The sequence below is a fragment of the Rutidosis leptorrhynchoides genome, chromosome 9, assembly GCF_046630445.1.
Source record: "Rutidosis leptorrhynchoides isolate AG116_Rl617_1_P2 chromosome 9, CSIRO_AGI_Rlap_v1, whole genome shotgun sequence".
NCBI lineage: Eukaryota > Viridiplantae > Streptophyta > Magnoliopsida > Asterales > Asteraceae > Rutidosis > Rutidosis leptorrhynchoides.
Window position 1 is genome coordinate 342,265,574 of NC_092341.1, and position 14,800 is coordinate 342,280,373.

The window sequence follows — 14,800 nt, forward strand, 5'->3', positions numbered from 1 at the left end:
TCACTTCAATAATCAAGCTATAATCATCATAGGAAGAACACTTCAAGAACACTTCAAAAATCCCTTCAAGTTTACTAATTTACTTCCAAGCTTTCTAATCCATTCCAAGTAATCATCTAAGATCAAGAAACCTTTGTTATATACAGTAGGTTATCTTTCTTATTCAAGGTAATATTCATATTCAAACTTTGATTCAATTTCTATAACTATAAACTATCTTAATTAGAGTAAAAATCTTACTTGAACTTGTTTTTGTGTCATGATCCTACTTCAAGAACTTTCAAGCCATCCAAGATCCTTTGAAGCTAGATCATTTCTTGTCACTTCCAGTAGGTTTACCTACTAAACTTTAGGTAGTAATGATGTTCATAACATCATTCGATTCATATATATAAAACTATCTTATTCGAAGGTTTAAACTCGTAATCACTAGAACATAGTTTAGTTAATTCTAAACTTGTTCGCAAACAAAAGTTAATCCTTCTAACTTGAATTTTAAAATTAACTAAACACATGTTCTATATCTATATGATATGCTAACTTAATGATTTAAAACCTGGAAACACGAAAAACACCGTAAAACCGGATTTACGCCTTCGTAGTAACACCGCGGGCTGTTTTGGGTTAGTTAATTAAAAACTATGATAAACTTTGATTTAAAAGTTGTTATTCTGAGAAAATGATTTTTATTATGAACATGAAACTATATCCAAAAATTATGGTTAAACTCAAAGTGGAAGTATGTTTTCTAAAATGGTCATCTAGACGTCGTTCTTTCGACTGAAATGACTACCTTTACAAAAATGACTTGTAACTTATTTTTCTGACAATAAATCTATACTTTTTCTGTTTAGATTCATAAAATAGAGTTCAATATGAAACCATAGCAATTTGATTCACTCAAAACGGATTTAAAATGAAGAAGTTATGGGTAAAACAAGATTGGATAATTTTTCTCATTTTAGCTACGTGAAAATTGGTAACAAATCTATTCCAACCATAACTTAATCAACTTGTATTGTATATTATGTAATCTTGAGATACCATAGACACGTATACAATGTTTCGACCTATCATGTCGACACATCTATATATATTTCGGAACAACCATAGACACTCTATATGTGAATGTTGGAGTTAGCTATACAGGGTTGAGGTTGATTCCAAAATATATATAGTTTGAGTTGTGATCAATACTGAGATACGTATACACTGGGTCGTGGATTGATTCAAGATAATATTTATCGATTTATTTCTGTACATCTAACTGTGGACAACTAGTTGTAGGTTACTAACGAGGACAGCTGACTTAATAAACTTAAAACATCAAAATATATTAAAAGTGTTGTAAATATATTTTGAACATACTTTGATATATATGTATATATTGTTATAGGTTCGTGAATCAACCAGTGGCCAAGTCTTACTTCCCGACGAAGTAAAAATCTGTGAAAGTGAGTTATAGTCCCACTTTTAAAATCTAATATTTTTGGGATGAGAATACATGCAGGTTTTATAAATGATTTACAAAATAGACACAATTACGTGAAACTACATTCTATGGTTGAATTATCGAAATCGAATATGCCCCTTTTTATTAAGTCTGGTAATCTAAGAATTAGGGAACAGACACCCTAATTGACGCGAATCCTAAAGATAGATCTATTGGGCCTAACAAACCCCATCCAAAGTACCGGATGCTTTAGTACTTCGAAATTTATATCATATCCGAAGGGTGTCCCGGAATGATGGGGATATTCTTATATATGCATCTTGTTAATGTCGGTTACCAGGTGTTCACCATATGAATGATTTTTATCTCTATGTATGGGATGTGTATTGAAATATGAAATCTTGTGGTCTATTGTTACGATTTGATATATATAGGTTAAACCTATAACTCACCAACATTTTTGTTGACGTTTAAAGCATGTTTATTCTCAGGTGAATATTAAGAGCTTCCGCTGTTGCATACTAAAATAAGGACAAGATTTGGAGTCCATATTTGTATGATATTGTGTAAAAACTGCATTCAAGAAACTGATTTCGATGTAACATATTTGTATTGTAAACTATTATGTAATGGTCGTGTGTAAACAGGATATTTTAGATTATCATTATTTGATAATCTACGTAAAGCTTTTTAAACCTTCATTTATAAAATAAAGGTTATGGTTTGTTTTAAAAATGAATGCAGTCTTTGAAAAACGTCTCATATAGAGGTCAAAACCTCGCAACGAAATCAATTAATATGGAACGTTTTTAATCAATAAGAACGGGACATTTCAGACGAGACTCGAACCTGCGATCTCTCGATAACCCGTCAACACTCTAAACCATTACGCTATATCAGTTTTTATGATTATAATCTGCACACCTATATGTTTATCATATTTTTCTCTGTGTTCAACTTTTTCACAAAATCAACTAAGCAGAAATCAACAATAGCTTCGAAATGTTTTTATGAATTATAAATGAAACATAAACAATTAAATGTGGGTTGTTTGAATTATAACAGAAAAAAAATAAAAAAAAATTAAAGAATGCAGCTGCTGCTACCGACGGTTCTTGAAGAGAAAAAAAAATACGGATTTCAAAATTTAGAACGTTTTAGCTTTTGATTCCTTCATGAAATATTTCCCAAATCACTCATAGAAACTATTGAAACCATTAATTTAACTTAAATCTTAATAGAAAACTCGAATTTGATTGAAGAATAAATATTTGACTTTTTGATTTCGAAACTTTGACTCACGAATTCACACTCGTTTTAAAGAATTGGAAACTCAGACTTTGCAGATAGTTTGAGTGGTTGATTACTAACAACACTGCGTTTAAGGATTTTGAAATGGGTTTCGTTTTCGAATTTTGGCAAAAATATTCAAGAACAGAGGACTCGGTGTATTTTTCTTATTTTCTTTCTGTTTGATTTTCAATTTACAGCAGCTAATGGTAGTATTTATATGATATTGATGTTGTTAATCAGATGTGTAATGCAGTAATCCAAATTACTTGTTTAATGTTAGTGGTCGACTAGATTATCACAAAAATCAGAAAGAATAAATAAAAAAATGAAAAGGTTGATTACAGTATGAATTGCTCGATCACAATCAAATAAAGAATTGAATAGATTAAAAAGCAGTTTACCTAATTTAGGTATCTGATGGATGTCAACTGGATTAGCATAGCAGATAACATCTTTTATTTTTATTTTAATAATATTAATAAATATAATAAAAATCTTAAAAATAATGATAATTTTAATAAGTTTAATAACAATTAATAATGATAATAATAAAAATGATAATAATAATAATAATAATAATAATACTAATAATAACAAATAATAATAATGAAGATAAAAATATAAAATGATAATAATAATATGATAATTATAATAATGATAATAATAATTATAATATGTTAATAATAATAATAATATTAATAATAAGTTGTATTAATAATAATGATATTTATAATAATTTTAATAATTTTTGTAGAAGTGATAATACCAATAACATTAATATTAATATTAATATTAATATTAGTAGTATTATAAATGATAATAATAATTATTAATATTAATAATATTAATAATATTGGTAATAATAATACTTGTAAATGATAATAAATAATAAAAATAATATTAATATAAATTAATATTAATATATAATTATTTACAAATTATTGTTCGTGAATCGTCGGCATTGGTTGAAGTTTAAATGAACAGTTTTAAAATTTTTGATATTCAGGGTGAAAGGCTTTGCTTAACGTGTTGAAACTATATAAACATTAGGTTTAAATTTAGTCAAAAATTTCCGGGTTGTTATAGTACCTACTCGTCAAAAGAAATTTCGTCCCGAAATTTTAGTTGTTACCATCAGTCGGCGTTGTTTGTAAACATGTGAGGATATTTTTGTTTTATTTGGTCTTCACGTTCCCAGGTATGATCGGGGCCTTGTATGAATTTCAATGGATAGAATATTATTTTGTTTCTAGCGTTTAAATCTTTCAATCCATAAATTCTATGAAGTGCATTTTATTATTAATGCAGAGGTTATCTAAAGGATTTTAACAAGAGTGTCATTGGTTAGGTTTTGTCAGAAAGAGATGATGACGTTATACAAGCATCTCAATACACATAAAATGTGTTATGAATAATAGTGAGCTTATTTAAACTTTAAGCGTTTATACCACAATATTAGGGTAGACAAAATAGAGAGGAGTTCATGAAAATCATAGTCATGAAGTTTGATAGAGATCGTCATTCTTTACAACAAGAATGATGAATCTGAGTTGAAAAATAGAGTTTTATCAACATTGGGTAATATGGATGAAACGATTTGATTACAGGAAGAGTATAAACGAAGCTATCGTAAAAGATTGAAATGAGGAAATTAAATGTTCGCCTTAACTTTTGATATGGTTAAAGTTGATTTCCGGAATTCAAGGGATTTAAAGAAATCTTCGTAATCTTTATAAGATTCGATTCTCCGGTAATTAAGGAAATTGAGATTTTCTTTGATTAGATACGGTGAATTGCCTCGATTGCTGTGTTTGGAATTTCGCTATAAATTAACTTCTTCCGTTTCATTATTTTCACCACTTCAATACTTTCTTCCTTAATTCATATTTCCAAAGATTTGTTAATATGCTCAATCCACTTCTTGTTCTTGACCTTATATTGGTTATCGCCACAATCATCCTTCTTTTACAACTCCCACCAGAGGAGTCTGTTTACTTTTACTATGCTCTTGGATTTATTGTGTTTTTAGTTCTCCCGTGTCTTTATATTGCTATACACATTGATATACACGGTTTGTAATTTCGGTGTCATTATCGGGCTTTGTATTTTCCCCTATATGTCGAAGCGTCATGCTTTTGTAAAGCAAGTAATGGTCCAGAATTTGTAGGTATGGAGTTATACAAAGCAGAAAGGAAAGGTAATAGCACGATTTGATTTGTCAAATTACCAGAATATCCGAAAAAGAACGAATCATCAAGAAAAATATTTTCTTGATATGTTTAGAGGTTAAATATAATGAAAGAGTTATGTAACATGGCAAATGATGATTATAAAGTCTATGAATCATCATCTTCCATTAAAAATTTAGCATGACTTACTGTAATATAATCACGTTGGCCTGACCTCATTATATTATACTAAATCATGCTTCAATTCCCAACACTTCTCCAGAATTCATTCATAATTTATACTTGGATTTTACAGAAGTTTCCAATATAATGTAATACAGATAGCACGAAGAGGTATATAATTTCGGACGAGAATATTTATGAAAATATCTTCAGAAATATCGAAGATATTTATGATGATATTTCGGAATTTCTAAGTTCGAAAGTTGATGAAGAAAAATTTTCCGCAAGCTTTTAACATGACTTCGGAGCAAGATATTCTCTAAAGATTTCATCGGATCTAGAATTACCTGGATTCTTTGAATATAGGGTTTGGTCCTTGTATTTATCCTTGGTCTCCTTCATGGTTAGCTCAATCCATTTTTCAGTTCCAAATCTGAGCTTTTTCAATACGTCATTCTTTATCATCAAACTTTTGACCATTAAGACCATCTATAGCTTTTGCTGCTTCATCAGCATTATTAGGGTTAACGAATCTGAATCGTTGGTTATCAATCAGAGATGGTTTCAAGAAATTTTATTTTTAGATGATTAAACGCTGATTGTAATCGTCAACGGATCTAATGCTTGACGAATAGGCGTTGTTGATTTCAAAAGTAATGAATGATAATTTCGGTGGTTTGATGTGATAATTCATCACAGAATACGAATGAATATAATCCATGAATGTAGTGATCTTTAGGAAGATAACACTTGCTAAAGCTTTAGATGTCCAATTGAATTTGAATGAAAATGGTTGTTCTTCGGTGAACAGATACATATATATGTGGATGTGAGTAGAATAGTTAATGCCTGCTTGAATCAGAATTGAAGATTGTACAATGTAACATATTAATGTGAATTCTAAATATTTCTTGGGTTTTACCTACCCGTTAAAATATTTTTAACATCAACAGTTTTTACAAAAGAATTTGAATATATACCCACATATATATATTTTCTTCGGATGTAAATCATGGATTTAATGAGTTAATATCATATTAGTCTCATCTGATTTAAGGTTGGAATAAGAATAAATAATCTCCAAAAACTTTTAGAAACTACATATTCTCTGCAGAGTATTTCTTCAATGTAGTTATGAATCAATACTTCATTGTTTGTTGTTACTGATATTCCTTGGTATCTATGGTGCGTATGATGTTGATGCTCGTGGCACAGATTGTGATGTTGAGACTTGTGATGCGGATGTTGTTGTTGATGAAGCTGATGGTGCCGATGTTGTTGCTGATACTGATGCAACTGCTGTTGCTTATAATGCTTTCTGTGTTGATGATGTTGGCGGTACTGTTGAGGCTGTTGCTGATTCTAGTAGTGCCGTCGGTGCTGGTGATGTTGACGATACTGCTGGTAGTGTTGCGGTTGCTGTTGGTATTGCTTGTGGTGTTGGTGATATTGGTGATGTTGGTGGTACTGATGGTACTGGTGGTGCTGGTTATGTTGCTGGTGTTGCTTGTGGTACTTGGGTAGTAGGTGTGAGCCTAGCTTCCAAATTTTGTACCGTTTCCTCAGGGTTTCTACTTTACGCTCGAGTCTATGGATTAGTTCTACCCATTCCTCCGTAAGGTTTGTCAATTCTTGATACTTAGTTCGAAGTCTTCTAACTTCCTCTAATAACCCTATCTGGTTAGAATTCAGGAGTAAAGGACGAATATTGTCTTGGGCTACATCGAGTCGACCTTCGAGGTGGAAAATCCTTGTGAAAAGAGTGAAAACAGTATTGCGAACAGGTTTTCCGGTAAGCGGATCGAGTACTCCGACGTTTGGTGGTAAGTTTGGCTCGTGATAAGAAGTACCTTCTTCATTTCTCCATAGGGTGAGTATTTCGCGAACTCATCCCCATTTTCTGAAGAAATCACGGTAATTGATCGGTGGGTGTGCTACCGTCACGCTATCTTCGGAGCTAAAAGAACTTGAGGAATCAGGTGAGAAATCCATATTATGTGTTTGGAATAGGGTTTGATATGAGATGAGTATTGAATACTGAATGATATATTCGTCTCCTCGAATACGTATATATAGCAAAAAGATTTTCGTAATTTACGGAGGAAATTTAGCAAAAGTGTTAGACAAAGTCTATTGGGATAGATATGATAAGATATGATTTTGTCTATACTTTATTTATGAAATAATTGCAGTATGACGTGTCGAGATTAAAAATGATAAGTATGTAATCAGATAATCTTTCGATTAAAGACTTTCAATTCGTAATGGCCTATTCAGGTCTAGGGGCTTGAGCTATAGGATCCTTTAAATCGATAATCCAAACCCTTCCATTCTAGAGTTTCGTAGACGTCACCCGTCAAGAAAGTTCAATGATCAAAATAACGAGATAGCAAAGATTTTAAAAGTAATGAATATGAATAGTAGAGATTTCAAAAATCATGGATAACATTTCATGTAATACATATGTAATACATATGTAATACACAAAACCATGATAGATGACAAAGGAATGTCGAGAATTTCAGAAATCATGGTGTCGCATTTAAATGTAGTGGCGGAATTGGATAGTACTTAGGAGAGTGAGAAAAGTTCTTAGATTGGCTTGGCTTTCTAAGATAAGTAAAGTTTCTAAAGTATAGTGTAGCATTTGACAATTAAAGGCAATAATTAAAGGCACTACGATCAAGGAAAGTTGTAGTCCTACATTGCTAAGGTACCTAATTGTATAAGGCACACATAAAATGCAATCTTGGTTCTCTACAACAACCTGCTCTGATACCAATCTGTCACATCCCCAAATAGGGCCTGGGGTATTTGTGACTAATTATATCAAATCACAGATGTATAAATGAGAACGACTTTATATGAGACATTTTATTGAGTTTTGCAGCGGAAGATAAATAGATTACAATGTATTTAAAGCATTAAATGTTCTTAATTGATATGATATGTAATGAAGACTCCAAGCATAGCTAGCAATCATCATCAAAGCAGCAGATATACTGCGAAAGCAATATTTAAGTACCTGAGAATAAACATGCTTTAAAAAGTCAACACGAGGTTGAGTGAGTTCATAGGTTTATCATAAATCAATAGTTCAGTATAGCATTAGACCACAAGATTTAAGTTTAAAGTTGATTGATACCAAATATATCAATCGAAAGAGTTGTTGTTTGTAATATCGCGACTAAACAAAAGTTACCCCGTGACACCTTGTACTGTCAGTGTCGTTGAATCATTATTATGTATCCAAAGACCAACGGTCAAATGGACAGAGACGTCACTCTCAGTAGCGCTACTCACAATAACTAAGCTTGCATCTTATACCTCAGCAATTAACGATATTACGACAGGGATTTAACATGACAAAGCACGTATATAGCATAAAAGTTTGGGTACTTGTGTCTAACGTGTAAAACAGTTATAAAGGTTGTGCATGTATTCTCAGCCCGAAAATATATATAAAAGGGGAGCAGATGAACTCACGATACTGTATTTCGTATTTCGTAGTAATTAAGCTTATGAGCGGCACTGAACAAGTGCAGAGTTGTCCTCGGATTCACGAACCTATATCAAGTATATGTATCAACACATATACTCGTAATCGAACAAGTTTATATATATATATATATATATATATATATATATATATATATATATATATATATATATATATATATATATATATATATATATAAAAATTCATTAGTTATATCCTTTTTATTTTAATAATATATATGTTTCATATATTTTCATTTTATATCTAAAAATATTAATTTGTGTTGTGTTATATGTATTAAATATATTTTCTGATATATATATACCATTTGTTTGTTAAGAATAGTAATTATAATAATAATAAAATAATATTTATAATGATAATAATAATAATACTCAATAATGATAATAATGTTTATGATTTCATTAATGGTAATAATAATGATATTAATACTTATAACAATAATAATAATGATAGTAGTTTTAATAAAAATGAAAAGTTTAATAATAACAATAATCAAAATTTAAATTTTTGGTAACAATACTTAATAATGATAATCATATTAATAATAATAATAATAATAATAATGATAACATTAATAATAATACTTATATAAAATGATACTTGTACTAATAATAATGATAATAATAATAATTTGTATTGTTTTCAAAATAATAATAATAGTAATAATAATTCTAATCATAATAATGATAATAATATTTAAAATGATAATAATAATGATAGTTAATAATAATACTAATAATCCTAATGATATTAATAATAATACCTTTAATGATGTTGGTAGTAATAATAATAATAATTATAATAATAACAATAACAATAATAATAATAATAATAATAATAATAATAATAATAATAATAATAATAATAATAATAATGATAATAATAATAATAATAAATGAGAAACTACCTTAATGAGCTTTTCTAAAAAAAATTGCCATGGACGAGACTCGAACCCGTGACCTCTCGATAACCCGTCAACACTCTAAACCATCACGCTATATCAGTTTTTCTGATTATAATCTGCACACCTATATATTTATCCTATTTTTCTCTGTGTTCATCTTTTTCACAAAATCAACTAAGCAGAAATCAACAATAGCTTCGAAATGTTTTTATGAATTATAAATGAAACATAAACAATTAAATGTGGGTTGTTTGAATTATAACAAAAAAATAAAAAAAAATTAAAGAATGCAGCTGCTGCTGCCGACGGTTCTTGAAGAGAAAAAAAAATACGGATTTCGAAATTTAGAACGTTTTAGCTTTTGATTCCTTCATGAAATATTTCCCAAATCACTCATAGAAACTATTGAAACCATTAATTTAACTTAAATCTTAACAAAAAACTCGAATTTGATTGAAGAACAAATATTTGACCTTTTGATTTCGAAACTTTGACTCACGAATTCACACTCGTTTTAAAGAATTGGAAACTCGGACTTTGCAGATAGTTTGAGTGGTTGATTACTAACAACACTACGTTTAAGGATTTTGAAATGGGTTTCGTTTTCGAATTTTGGCAAAAATATTCAAGAACAGAGGACTCGGTGTATTTTTCTTATTTTCTTTCTGTTTGATTTTCAATTTACAGCAGCTAATGGCAGTATTTATATGATATTGATGTTGTTAATCAGATATGTGATGCAGTAATCCTAATTACTTGTTTAATGTTAGTAGTCGACTAGATTATCACAAAATCCAGAAAGAAGAAATAAAAAAAATGAAAAGGTTGATTACAGTATGAATTGCTCGATCACGATCAAATAAAGAATTGAACAGATTAAAAAGCAGCTTACCTAATTTAGGTATCTGATGGATGTCTACTGGATTAGCATAGCAGATAACATCTTTTATTTATTTTAATAATATTAATAAATATAATAAAAATCTTAAAAATAATGATAATTTTAATAAGTTTAATAAAAATTAATAATGATAATAATAAAAATGATAATAATAGTACAAATAATAATAATACTAATAATAAAAAATAATAATAATGATGATAAAAATATAAAATGATAATAATAATATGATAATTATAATAATGATAATAATAATTATAATATGTTAATAATAATAATAATAATCATAATAATATTAATAATAAGTTGTATTAATAATAATGATATTTATAATAATTTTAATAATTTTTGTAGAAGTGATAATACCAATAACATTAATATTAATATTAGTAGTATTATAAATGATAATAATAATTATTAATATTAATAATATTAATAATATTAATAATATTGATAATAATAATACTTGTAAATGATAATAAATAATAATAATAATATTAATATAAATTAATATTAATATATAATTATTTACAAATTATTGTTCGTGAATCGTCTGCATTGGTTGAAGTTTAAATGAACAGTTTTAAAATTTTTGATATTCAGGGTGAAAGGCTTTGCTTAACGTGTCGAAACTATATAAAGATTAGGTTTAAATTTAGTCAAAAATTTTCGGGTTGTTATAGTGAACGTTTTTCTCGGTGCATTCACAGAATATCCTATTAGTTATAAAAATAAAAAAAATTATATAAGTTATCAAATTAATAGACTTTTCTGATTTTGCCCACGTTTCGAATAGCCAATAGATGCAGCAGGTAGACAGGACCCTTTAAATCGAAAGCCCACAACTCGCCACTAACAAATCCAACTATTACTACGAACCAGAAAATTTTGGATGTCTATTAATTTAACCGGTTAAAATAATTTTTCGTCGAAATTTTGAAGATAATAAAAATCTATGTCCTAAAAACTAGAGCGTCGAGAAATAAGAGGAAGAAAAAGAGTGCGTTGAAAAATGTCGAAAAATAAAAGGTCAAAAAACAATAATAAGAAAGTAGAGCATCGAAACTTAAAAGTCTAAAAACTAAATACTAAAAACTTGCGTCTAAAGGTATTAAAGCTTAAAAGAAATTCTATATCCAAAACGGCAATAACTTAATTAGGCACTAAAATCTATTTAAATATTAAAGCGATAAGCGACGTCGTAAAATTCTAAAGCGTCTAAATCTTAATCTAAAGAAAAAGCACTTATGGGATTTTACGGCAAAGCCTAAAAATCTAGAAATAAAAGTAACTATGGCAAAAGCTAGGTTTAAAACTAATTACGAACGATAAAAATACAAATTACAAATTAAAAGATCAAAATATACAATTTATAAAAAGAGACAAAAAATAATAAAATTACTTATTTTTATAAAAATATTATTTTTATATTATTATTTTATAAAAGTATTAATTTATATATTAATAAAACTAATTAACACTTAAATTAAACAAAACTTAAACTAATTAATATTTAAATAAAACCCTAATCTAATTAATTAATAATAATAATAAAAACCGTAACCCTAATCATACTGTACAAGGTTCAGACCCTGTCAGCTTACCTCATGCGAACGCATGAGTTTTCTACACTGCAGCCATGCGATCGCAATGCTTGCAGATTTAGATAAGATGCAGGCTCAGATTTTGCAAGTTCACCTCGTGTAATTTTTATTTTTTTTTACTTTTTACTTTATAATCTTTACCAAATTAATATATGTAATATTTATAATCTTATATTTTTAAGAACTAAAAAAATACTTTTATACTTTATATAAAAAAATATATTTTCTTTTTATTTAAACACTTAAATAGATATATATACACTTTTTTTTATACTTTTGTATTTTTATGTTTAAAACTTCTTATATTTTTACAAAAATAGATTAAAAACTAAATATATTTTTTATAGCGTTTCGCATTCGGCGTTGTTGAGTTCCCCGGCAGCGGCGCCAAAAATACTTGATGTGTGCGAGGTGTAGTACGAAATAGATTATATTTTACTATGAAATACTATTAAATACGATACAATTTTACACAAGTTATTTATTTATTGAATGAGATATACCTAAACCTTTCTACAACACTTATAGGCAGTGTACCTAATCGTAGAGTAGTGTAGTTTTTAGTAAGTTCGGTTCGTTCCACAGGGAGCTAGCTGAGTTTAACGCTATATATGTTTTAAACTATATTTGTATATAAATATATTTATATAAGTAGTATTATTATTATAAAAGGGGGTTTTTACCGTTTAGTGATCGGTTTGTCGATTTTATGTCTTAAGTCACAATTAAAACCTAATGTAAAATATTAAATATAAATACAACTTAATTTAAAGCGTAAAGTAAATGACGATAAATAAAAGTGCGATAAATAAAAGTGCAATAATTTAAATTACGATAAATAAAATGACGGTAAATAAAAGTACGATGAGATATAAATTAAAGGAATTATGCTTATTTAAACTTCCGTAATCATGATATTTGACGTATTGATTTTAATTTATTACCATGGGTTAATTGTCCTTTGTCCTGGATTATTCGATATGTTCATCTGGTTTTGTCCATAATAGTCCATCGGTCATAATTATAAAGTGCGAGAGTCTTCACCAAATTAATCTTATACCCGAAGTCAAATATTCCAACTAATTGGGAACTTAAACTGTAACAAGGTCTTAATACTTTGTTTAATGAATACACCAGGTTATCGACTGCGTGTAATCCAAGGTTTTAATACTTTGTTAACAATTACACCAATTACCCTTGAATGTAATCCACCCCTGTTTTAATGAGTGCAGTGACTATTAATCCATCCCCATGTCCGGTCAAATGAATAATTATTAGTATTTATAGATATCCCGCCCACCGTACCCAGTCAAGCGTATGTGGTTATATATAAACACGTCAAATTATAAATCTCTATATTAAATCAACGAGATATCATTTAATTAATATAAAGCCCATTAATAGCCCATAGTCCAATTTCCATAAGTGTCGGTCTTTTGTCCAAACCCCAATTATGGTCCAAAGCCCAATAACCCCGTCTTAATATTTAGTCCACATCACGATTACTTCAGCTTAAATAAACATAATAATAATTTAGCTACGAGACATCAATTTAAAAAGGTTGAACATAACTTACAATGAGTATTAATCGCGTAGTGTTACACGGACAGAATTTCGACTTACAAACTTAAAACATTCGCCACTATAACCTTATTATTATTATTATTAACGTAATATTAAAATTATAATTAAAATATAAATATAAATATAAACTAAGAGAAGAGATTGAAGTTGGTGTACTCCTCTCGTCCGAATTCGATTGCTATTTATAGGACCTCGCCAGATATTTCACTCCATGCGATCGCATGGAGTTTCTTCTTCATGGCCATGCGATCGCATGGCCTCCTGGGACAGCTCACAATGCTTTGTCTTCTTGTTTTTCCGACACATTTAAATATAAATATATAATATATATAATTTTATATAATTATATATATATTTTATTATATTCATGTGGATAGTTGACTTGTAATTTTAGGTCCGTTGCGTCGCGCGTTGATGCTCGGCTTATGTCCCGGTTCCGGATTTTCGAACGTCCTTTCGTACGATTTAATATCTTGTACTTTGTGTTTTGTGGCTTGTACTCTTGTAATTTTTAGACATTTCTCACCAATAATTTGAACCACTTGGATTGTACTTTGTACTTTTTAGCTTTTTGGTCGTTTGCGTCTTCAAATCGTCGAATCTGTCTTTTGTCTTCACCTTTTATTATTTAAACGAATATCACTTGTAAATAGAACAATTGCAACTAAAAGCTTGTATTTCTTGAAGGATAATGCTATGAAATATATGTTCGTTTTTAGCATTATCACTAGTATTGTCATTATTATCATTATTATCATTATAATCACTGCTAATATCATTCTAGTATTATTATAATTACTATTTTAACAAACAAATGAAATATATATATATATATATATATATATATATATATATATATATATAATATTTAATACATACTACGTAATACATAACAAAATTTATATATATATATATATATATATATATATATATATATATACACAATTAATATATGTTAATAATGAAATATAAAAGTTACTAATATAAAAATTATATCACTAATAATAATATATATATTTGTTCGATTACGATTATACGTTTTAATGAATATACAAATGATATAGGTTCGTGAATTCGAGGTCAACCCTGCATTGTTCAGTATCGCCGTATGAATATTTTTACTACAAAATATTGTAGAGTGAGTTTCATTACTCCCTTTTTATATATATTTTTGGGACTGAGAATAC